This window comes from Rhamphochromis longiceps, linkage group LG19 (assembly GCF_057381845.1).
Source record: "Rhamphochromis longiceps isolate RC_006_pf linkage group LG19, R_longiceps_female_GT1.1, whole genome shotgun sequence".
Classification (NCBI taxonomy): domain Eukaryota; kingdom Metazoa; phylum Chordata; class Actinopteri; order Cichliformes; family Cichlidae; genus Rhamphochromis; species Rhamphochromis longiceps.
The window spans coordinates 4,736,552-4,747,434 of NC_140575.1; the positions used below are offsets into that span (position 1 = coordinate 4,736,552).

Here is a 10,883-nt window from a genome sequence, read left to right on the forward strand (position 1 = left end):
CCATTGATCCGTTAGGTTTCATAGCGAGACACGTGAAGTGGCAGAGCTGACATGACTGAACTGTGATGTTTGATGTGTGTTTGCTCTCCTGTGCACAGTAATAAATAGCATGATCACAGCTCTTTCTGTGTTGCAGACTTTATTTAAAAAATTCCATGACATCTACTATAACTGAACCAACCTGGTGCTCTTCATTTATGGAGGCTGTTGAGTCTGAATGTTGGATGTTGTGTATCTCGTGTTCTCTGGGCTTTGTTGTCCTCAGTCTTTTTGCAGGATCAGAAAACAAAACCGGGAGGCGCGTAAATGTTTCTTCTCCATGATGTTTCTTCAAATGTTTCTTCTGGATGATGATATGACCGTGACACGGGATGCCACCTTTGGTCGTGTGACGAAGCAAAGCTCAGGAAGAAGTGTGATTAAATGGTACCCACATGTTGAGAAGGATGTACAGGGCACCTGCAGCCAAATCCAAGCTTCAGCTTAGTTGTAGTTGCAGAATGCTATAGGACTGAGACATCTAAGGCATCAAATGTTTGATTAAACGGATGAAAAAGAGAAGTTTTTTCCCTATAATTATCACTTCTTAAAATCTGTAGCAACTTCAAGTCTGTCAGCATGCTGAGCATGCTCAGAATGTGACAATATATTTTTGTTCAATATTTAATTTCTTTCAGTTGCAATTGTTAAATGAAAAAATATATATTCTTATAATTTAGCAAACGAATTTATAAAAAAAAAAATACATATATCTGTATTAGTTTTAGTAAATTAATTTGACACCTGTATTGAAAATACCATATTGTATTCATACAGAATCAGTATGGTATCATTGTTTGTCTGTTCACTGATTGTTGAAGCTAAGAGCTACTTTGATCTGTTTAGATCTAAAGTATCCAAAGTTGAGTTCTAATGTTTCTTCACCCCTGTGTGTGTGATATGTGATTTCCTACATGCTGGCAGAGCAGAGCAGCAGTTTGTGCTCACAGATGGTGACGGTGTGGAGAGACGGTGGTATTTCCTCAGAAGAACCAGCAGAGTCACAAAGGACACCAGTCCATCTCACCACCTTGACTTGCTGACTGATGTTCGTCTACACTGCACAGAGGAAATCAACTGACCGAGGTTTGTCCAGTGACGTGTTATGAAATGTATATTTGTTTTATGCTTACAGATATGTTTTTCTTGACAGAGGCTCTGCAGAGGTTAGACAAAGCAGAGAAAACATGTGCTTTACATTTTACTGTGATTTATTGAGATATTTGTTGCCTGATGTTCAGCAGGAATGGAGAAATAGAATCAAAGGGAGATGTTTTTCCTGTTTTTGTAATGATGTAAGTAAATCTTCAATATTATTTATTTGCTTGGTTATATTAGGAGCGTTTCTGAGTGAGGGGGAGAGGAGTCATCATCCAGGTAAAGTGACGTGGATCAGTGGATACACTTGTCTCCCCTTTAAAGGAGACGATCCAAGTCATCCTTAAATGTTAGCGCTTTCAAATACACAAACATTTTTAAAGGACAAAAATGAACATCCAACTTTGACTGTAATACAAAATAAATCTTTGCATGTGTGTTTTCAAACTCTCAGATGGGCAGTATATCAGTCTTGGACTGTCTAACCTGCCGGAGCAGCACTGAATGACCACCGCACGAGCATGTTCCTGCAACATTCAGCATCTGATCCTTCATCTGTGTGCTTCTGCTTTTGGTAAGTAGAGTTACCCAACTCCAGTAACTCTAAACACATGCCATCCATTTCTAACGGCCTGGTTACTTCCTGTCAGTTACTTTAGAAACCATGTGGTCACCTGACCTAACACTGTTTCTTCTTCTTCTCCTTAATGTTGAAGTGTCAAATGTCAAACAGCTGGAGAGGAAACTACACCAGTGTACTGGGATGTTTCAGCAACACGTGCCAGATGCTGTTCCTTCATGGTGACATCACCAGAGACAGTCCCGCCCACCTCAGGACCCATTGATTATGATGATCTGATCCATCAAACCCCCAGCAGGTGAACTTTATTCATGACATAACACCGCAACAATGTAAAAAATTAAACAGCAACAGTCTAAATGTAAAGTGCATTCTAAAGTCCTCTTCAATAAATTGTATGCAAAGAGTCATTCAGGTCACTACAGAACCCAGAGTCTTCATCATTAAATCTCTGGTTGCTTCATTTTTTCTATCCTATATCAGATATTTTAAAGGTTAGCTTAGGTAAAGTTCCATTCTCATGGTGAGGCAAAGTGCTTTATGTGTGTGTGTGCCCGTGTCATGAACGGCTATAAAAGGCCTATAATTAAAGAACAAAGCGGGGTTTGAGTTCGAGTTGCGGCAGACTGTCACTACTTGTAAATGGAACGCAGCCTTCCTACGGCGGACAGCTAATAACAGGAATCGGACGCGGTCCAGCCAAGTCCACAGCAACCACCATAGCAACCGCCTAGCATGACCTTAAAAACATATTCTGTCTTCATAACTATCAAAATCGTGAAATGATTTGCAAAGTGTGAAAGTGTTACAGCTGCAGAGAGCTATGGCGGTATCTATGGAAGCTGTTTACATAGCTAATAATATACGATGTAACCATGGAGACAGTCAGTCACTTGAGCTAGCGGTGCATGTTTACTACAGTGAATAAGGTGATTGAGTGCACAGCGTCCACACTCTGCAGGGGGTAAAGACATTACTTCAATATTGTTTTATATTGATATATATTAGCCTTCTGTTGACCATCACCTCAGGTTCACCATTACAGTTTCAGATTACAGATGCACACTGTCTAAACACATTCAAAAACTCATGTCTCAGAAATAAGCACAGCTGTTCATGTTTGTCATTAGAGTTTTATTTGTAAGAAAATTATGAACTTCATATTGTGCATTAAATAAAAGAACATTTCACAACTCTGAGTCAACAGAAACAGGTAACAGAAATGTCTCTAATGTGTACAGTGTAGTGTAAGCATTAAAAGATCATAAAGGAAAAACTAACATTTATGTGAAACTAATTGTAATAAAAAATGAGCAGGTGCTTTATAGATTTAAAAGAAAGAATCTGAAAACAACACTTTTTTGGTCTAAGTGATCAAAGTAGAAAACAGAACTGATGTTCAAGAACAAACCGTAGCTGCACTAATATTACACATCTCGATCGTTGTACTGAACAGACATGTTGCTTTTAAAACCACATGCAGTGTGTGACCATGACTGTTCACTGAGACCATGAACGCCACTTCGCTGAAGCATTCTTCTTCTTCTTCTTGCCATTAAATTGGAAGCAGAAGCAGCACGAGCTGATTTGATCTACTGAAAGGAAAAAGCAGAACATCTGAGTTGAAACCAGTCAGCTGAAATCATTAAGACAGGAACAAATTCAATGCAGTGTCTCAAGTGGCTTAGCCTGTTACAACTGTTGATACAAGCTAAATATGGTTAACACACAGTGTCAGGGAGCTCCAGTGTGGGAACTAGTGGCTTTAGGTTTGTAGTCATTTAACTTTCATCCATTCATTCATTTAATTCAGGAGGAAGAAATGCCAGGTTGGTGCAGGCTGGTTACATGCATTTGGTCCCATGCTGTCTTTAATTAAATGACTTGGTTCATTTTATGGCTGGGCTGTATGTGGGGTTATATCATGTTATTTGGGCAGGAGTACCTGTCCCCTGTTAGACTTAGAAAGTTTCTCCATAAGTAGAGTTTCTAACTCTTCTAGCACATCTGTGGCTGACAGCTTTTTGGTGGCTCTTTTTACCCCACACTGGTTGTGAGTGTGTAAATAGCCCCACTAGTTATTTTGGGTTGCAGTTAACTAGGGAGGAAGGGGTGGGTATGCCATGATTAGGTGAATAACAATTATATGTGATACATAAATTTCACAATGCATGCATATATCTCTATCAATTAAACCTGGCCTGAGGGCTGCCATTTTTTACATTCAGTTATTTCTCTTAGAAATGTTGGAACTAAATAATGAATGTGTTACAGTTAAAGTGAAACACTGGTCAGTGTAAATGGATCATTGGGACACAGAAACCTTTAAATTAAACCTGATATCTAGTGTCAAACAATATCAAAGCTGTAAAAGATGTTTACATTCAGAATTTATAAAACTATGATTGTAAATAAATTCAAACAAGTGAGCTTTTCTCTTTGTGCTGAATATCAACACTGTGGTTTCTTAGACTGTAAGCTGTACTTTAGTGCAACCAGTTGCAGAAGCTGCCACTCCAAATGTCTTTTGATAACAAGAAAAAAATACCTTTTCAGTACACGGCCTGAAGTTCTTCTCCGACATCTTCTGCAATCGGCTTTGTCTGCTGGTTTGAAGACAATAAACCACAAAAAAGATGATTTAGTCACTTTGTCTGCGTCATGCAGCTCGAATGTGTCGTGTAACGATGTTGAATAGCCGTCGTTATCCCTCTGCTTTGAGCCTTTTATCAAAAGTTACAGCTAACTTCATGAAGTTGTACAAAAAGGCTTCATTTCGCCGAGACAGTGCGTTTCTGACTATTACATGCATTTGAATGGAGTTCTTGCACGAAACAAAGTATAAGTTTTCATTATGTGAATAACTTGTATTTTACACTGACCCTGGGTCAGTATCAACTTCATGAAGACAGCTGTAACTTTTGATAGAGGACTCACACACACACATATTTATGGCTTTGCCTTATAGAATTCAGCATCTCCGTGCTGAGGAAATAGGTTTTGCAGCTGTTTGAGCTAAGATTTTCAAGTTATTCACAAATTGAAAACCTATACTTTGTGTCGGGCGAGAACTCCATTCAAATGCATGTAATAGCGAGAAACGCACTAACGTGGTGAAATAAAGCGTTTTTCCATAAACTTCATAAAGACAGCTGTAAATTTTGAGAGAAGACTCACACACACATTGGGGGGATATTGAAGTCTATAAGATAAAGCCATGAATATGTTTGTCTGAGTCTTCTATCAAAAGTTACAGCAAGCTCTATGAAGTTGATGAGAAACGCGTTTCTCACTGTTACATGCATTTGAATTTAGTTCTTGCCCGACACAAAGTATAGGTTTTAATTTGTGAATAACTTGAAAATCTTAGCTCAAACAGCTGCAAAACCTATTTCCTGAGCACTGAGATGCTGAATTCTATAAGGCAAAGCCATAAATATGTGTGTGTGATTCTTCTATCAACAGTTACAGCTGTCTTCTTGAAGTTGATACTGACCCAGGGTCAGTGTAAAATACAATCCTAGCTGTGTGAACAAAGCTTGGCTCCTTTAATCCTGCATGACAAACCTCAGGATGCAGGTTATTATTACTCTTTCCTGCTGGCACACCTGAGAGTCAGCTAGAAACTTACAGTGACGTGGACATCATGCAAAGACTGCCAGACTCTGTAATACTGTGAATGATCAGTGACTCAAGTTAACACTAAACTTTAAACAGTACCTCTGTGTCTCTGTGTGCTGAACATTTAGGATTGAGTCTGCATTGACTTTATTTATTGAGACTTTAATGTGCTAAAAGCAGGTTGAAGACAGCTCAGAAACATTTGAAGATTAAAATTTAGCATTATGGCTGCTGGTGGTTTGTAAAGCCTATACTCAGCTGTAGTTTTTGTTACTAATTTATGTTTGTTGTTGTTTAACACAGATTTCAGAAGAGCAAATATGCTTAATAGTTTAACTAGATTTCATTTGTCAGTGTGGGACTGCTGAGTCACCTGAAGAACTCATTTCATTCATTCTCCACATGATGTTCATATACAGAAATGTTTCACAGGAACTGGTTCCTCCCAAACTGTGAACTAGTGTGTTTCCATAGATTATCTCTGTATGAATGTACTTTTAAATGAAGGCAAGTGTTTGTCCTTTTTTGTTCCTCAGTTACAGTACGTGATATCTTGATATCAGGCGGTCAACACTGGGGGAAGACAAGAAGCAGACGTACTTCCAAGAGGGAGCTGCAGTGAGGACACAGCCAGGTCACTGAGGTCAGAGGTCAGAATCTGAAACAGCTCAGGTTTATATTTTAGGGGTTATAAAAAATCAAAATGTATTTATGAAGAAACCTTTAAATAATAATAAACATTTAAGTGGATTTTCTGTTACACATGTTGTATTAGCCCTGCAATAAACTGGCAGCCTGTCTTTGTCCTGTATCAGCTGGGATAGGCTTCATCCTCCCGCAACCCTGAATTGGATACATTGTATTCCAATTATGTAATCTGATCATTTACAAACTCAAGGTATCTAATCAAAATGTAAGTAATAATTATAAAATGGGAAAGCAGAAATAAGTGTGACATAAATGTAAATGTGTTAGCTGACATAGAGGACAGCTACATGTAGTCTGAAAAACCTTTGTTGTCAAGTTTGCAGGTATATCAGCACGAGACATTCTTACATAGAAGAGTCTGTTAAAGTCTCTAACTCAGCGAAGCATTATTGGTCCCGTCTGTTTGGATAAATATAGTAAGTTGATGTTTGTCCATTTATTGACACATTTTCTTAAGTGCTTATCCAGTTCAGGATCACAGTGGAGCTGCAGCTGGATATGTTCATTAAATAAACCTTACAAAAGTTAACAATAAACCTGCATCCATGTACGTTGTTGTCCACAGGATAAGAAAATCAAACTGGAACACTGTGGAACATGTTAATAAATGTTTGTGTGTTTATGCCTGTGTCTTTCACAGGAGGCGCTGGAAGGTTTCCCTAATAGTTCCTGGTGAATCAAAGCAGAACCATAAAGGTTGCTGGATTGCATGATGGCCTTACCCCTGAGCAGTCATCCTGTTAAAGGAGGAACCAGTTAGAAGCTGTTTTCAAAGTAGCTGAGCAGATTTCATCTCAAGTAAGCGATTAACTGTTTGTTCATCTGTTCTGCCACTTAAAGAGCATTTAAGGACGTCTTTTGAGTGTCCAGCTGAATTAATTCTACTGGCTCTCATGGTCATTTGTTATTATAGACATATTTTTCATGTTCATCCAGCTATTTAGTAAATTCTATCTATTTAGTAATATCCGTCAGCTATAAAATGTAATATAAATATAAAAAATATCTAAATATCTCCTGCACTTTATATTTTAATGATGTAAGTCTGTTATCGTGTTACATTAGCATTCCTCACATATCAATGAGATGCTGTACAGTACAATCCTACTGACGCAGCAGAGGGATAACGACGGCTATTCAACATCGTTACACGACACATTCGAGCTGCATGACACAGACAAAGTGACTAAATCATCTTTTTTATGGTTTATTGTCTTCAAACCAGCAGACAAAGCCGATTGCAGAAGATTTCGGAGAAGAACTTCAGGCCGTGTACTGAAAAGGTATTTTTTTCTTGTTATCAAAAGACATTTGGAGTGGCAGCTTCTGCAACTGGTTGCACTAAAGTACAGCTTACAGTCTAAGAAACCACAGTGTTGATATTCAGCACAAAGAGAAAAGCTCACTTGTTTGAATTTATTTACAATAATAGTTTTATAAATTCTGAATGTAAACATCTTTTACAGCTTTGATATTGTTTGACACTAGATATCAGGTTTAATTTAAAGGTTTCTGTGTCCCAATGAGCCATTTACACTGACCAGTGTTTCACTTTAACTGTAACACATTCATTATTTAGTTCCAACATTTCTAAGAGAAATAACTGAATGTAAAAAATGGCAGCCCTCAGGCCAGGTTTAATTGATAGAGATATATGCATGCATTGTGAAATTTATGTATCACATATAATTGTTATTCACCTAATCATGGCATACCCACCCCTTCCTCCCTAGTTAACTGCAACCCAAAATAACTAGTGGGGCTATTTACACACTCACAACCAGTGTGGGGTAAAAAGAGCCACCAAAAAGCTGTCAGCCACAGATGTGCTAGAAGAGTTAGAAACTCTACTTATGGAGAAACTTTCTAAGTCTAACAGGGGACAGGTACTCCTGCCCAAATAACATGATATAACCCCACATACAGCCCAGCCATAAAATGAACCAAGTCATTTAATTAAAGACAGCATGGGACCAAATGCATGTAACCAGCCTGCACCAACCTGGCATTTCTTCCTCCTGAATTAAATGAATGAATGGATGAAAGTTAAATGACTACAAACCTAAAGCCACTAGTTCCCACACTGGAGCTCCCTGACACTGTGTGTTAACCGTATTTAGCTTGTATCAACAGTTGTAACAGGCTAAGCCACTTGAGACACTGCATTGAATTTGTTCCTGTCTTAATGATTTCAGCTGACTGGTTTCAACTCAGATGTTCTGCTTTTTCCTTTCAGTAGATCAAATCAGCTCGTGCTGCTTCTGCTTCCAATTTAATGGCAAGAAGAAGAAGAAGAATGCTTCAGCGAAGTGGCGTTCATGGTCTCAGTGAACAGTCATGGTCACACACTGCATGTGGTTTTAAAAGCAACATGTCTGTTCAGTACAACGATCGAGATGTGTAATATTAGTGCAGCTACGGTTTGTTCTTGAACATCAGTTCTGTTTTCTACTTTGATCACTTAGACCAAAAAAGTGTTGTTTTCAGATTCTTTCTTTTAAATCTATAAAGCACCTGCTCATTTTTTATTACAATTAGTTTCACATAAATGTTAGTTTTTCCTTTATGATCTTTTAATGCTTACACTACACTGTACACATTAGAGACATTTCTGTTACCTGTTTCTGTTGACTCAGAGTTGTGAAATGTTCTTTTATTTAATGCACAATATGAAGTTCATAATTTTCTTACAAATAAAACTCTAATGACAAACATGAACAGCTGTGCTTATTTCTGAGACATGAGTTTTTGAATGTGTTTAGACAGTGTGCATCTGTAATCTGAAACTGTAATGGTGAACCTGAGGTGATGGTCAACAGAAGGCTAATATATATCAATATAAAACAATATTGAAGTAATGTCTTTACCCCCTGCAGAGTGTGGACGCTGTGCACTCAATCACCTTATTCACTGTAGTAAACATGCACCGCTAGCTCAAGTGACTGACTGTCTCCATGGTTACATCGTATATTATTAGCTATGTAAACAGCTTCCATAGATACCGCCATAGCTCTCTGCAGCTGTAACACTTTCACACTTTGCAAATCATTTCACGATTTTGATAGTTATGAAGACAGAATATGTTTTTAAGGTCATGCTAGGCGGTTGCTATGGTGGTTGCTGTGGACTTGGCTGGACCGCGTCCGATTCCTGTTATTAGCTGTCCGCCGTAGGAAGGCTGCGTTCCATTTACAAGTAGTGACAGTCTGCCGCAACTCGAACTCAAACCCCGCTTTGTTCTTTAATTATAGGCCTTTTATAGCCGTTCATGACACGGGCACACACACACATAAAGCACTTTGCCTCACCATGAGAATGGAACTTTACCTAAGATAACCTTTAAAATATCTGATATAGGATAGAAAAATGAAGCAACCAGAGATTTAATGATGAAGACTCTAAAACCCACTGTATTGACAAAATAAAGCGTTTTTGAACAACTTCATATAAATCGCTGTAACTTTTGATAGAAGACTCAGACAAACATGTTTATGGCTTTATCTTATAGAACTCAATATCCCCGTGCTGGGCAAACAGAACAGGTTTTGCAGCCGTTTGAGCTAAGATTTTAAAATTATTCACATAATGAAAACCTATACTTTGTTTCAGGCGAGTTTCCCATTCAAATGCATGTAACAGTGAGAAACGCATTGTCTTGGCGAAATAAAGCGTTTTTGAACAACTTCATATAAATCGCTGTAACTTTTGATAGAAGACTCAGACAAACATGTTTATGGCTTTATCTTATAGAACTCAATATCCCCGTGCTGGACAAACAGGTTTTGCAGCCGTTTGAGCTAAGATTTTAAAATTATTCACATAATGAAAACCTATACTTTGTTTCAGGCGAGTTTCCCATTCAAATGCATGTAACAGTGAGAAACACACTGTCTTGGCGAAATAAAGCGTTTTTGAACAACTTCATATAAATCGCTGTAACTTTTGATAGAAGACTCAGACAAACATGTTTATGGCTTTATCTTATAGAACTCAATATCCCCGTGCTGGGCAAACAGAACAGGTTTTGCAGCCGTTTGAGCTAAGATTTTAAAATTATTCACATAATGAAAACCTATACTTTGTCTCAGGCGAGTTTCCCATTCAAATGCATGTAACATTGAGAAACGCATTGTCTTGGCGAAATAAAGTTTTTTGAACAACTTCATATAAATCGCTGTAACTTTTGATAGAAGACTCAGACAAACATGTTTATGGCTCTATCTTATAGAACTCAATATCCCCGTGCTGGGCAAACAGGTTTTGCAGCCGTTTGAGCTAAGATTTTAAAATTATTCACATAATGAAAACCTATACTTTGTTTCAGGCGAGTTTCCCATTCAAATGCATGTAACAGTGAGAAACACACTGTCTTGGCGAAATAAAGCGTTTTTGAACAACTTCATATAAATCGCTGTAACTTTTGATAGAAGACTCAGACAAACATGTTTATGGCTTTATCTTATAGAACTCAATATCCCCGTGCTGGGCAAACAGAACAGGTTTTGCAGCCGTTTGAGCTAAGATTTTAAAATTATTCACATAATGAAAACCTATACTTTGTCTCAGGCGAGTTTCCCATTCAAATGCATGTAACATTGAGAAACGCATTGTCTTGGCGAAATAAAGTTTTTTTGAACAACTTCATATAAATCGCTGTAACTTTTGATAGAAGACTCAGACAAACATGTTTATGGCTTTATCTTATAGAACTCAATATCCCCGTGCTGGGCAAACAGAACAGGTTTTGCAGCCGTTTGAGCTAAGATTTTAAAATTATTCACATAATGAAAACCTATACTTTGTTTCAGGCGAGTTTCCCATTCAAATGCATGTAACA

The 10,883-nt window shown here is 37.9% G+C and overlaps 1 long non-coding RNA gene across 1 annotated transcript; it reads left to right on the forward strand.

Moving 5' to 3' along the window:
• Window positions 1-1,591: 1,591 nt before the first annotated feature.
• LOC146646052 (uncharacterized) lies at window positions 1,592-8,757 on the forward strand. The gene is made up of 6 exons (XR_014908944.1): window positions 1,592-1,711; window positions 1,854-2,015; window positions 5,875-5,981; window positions 6,687-6,844; window positions 7,272-7,329; window positions 8,283-8,757. It is a non-coding gene; the product is annotated as an uncharacterized LOC146646052 (long non-coding RNA).
• Window positions 8,758-10,883: the final 2,126 nt, after the last annotated feature.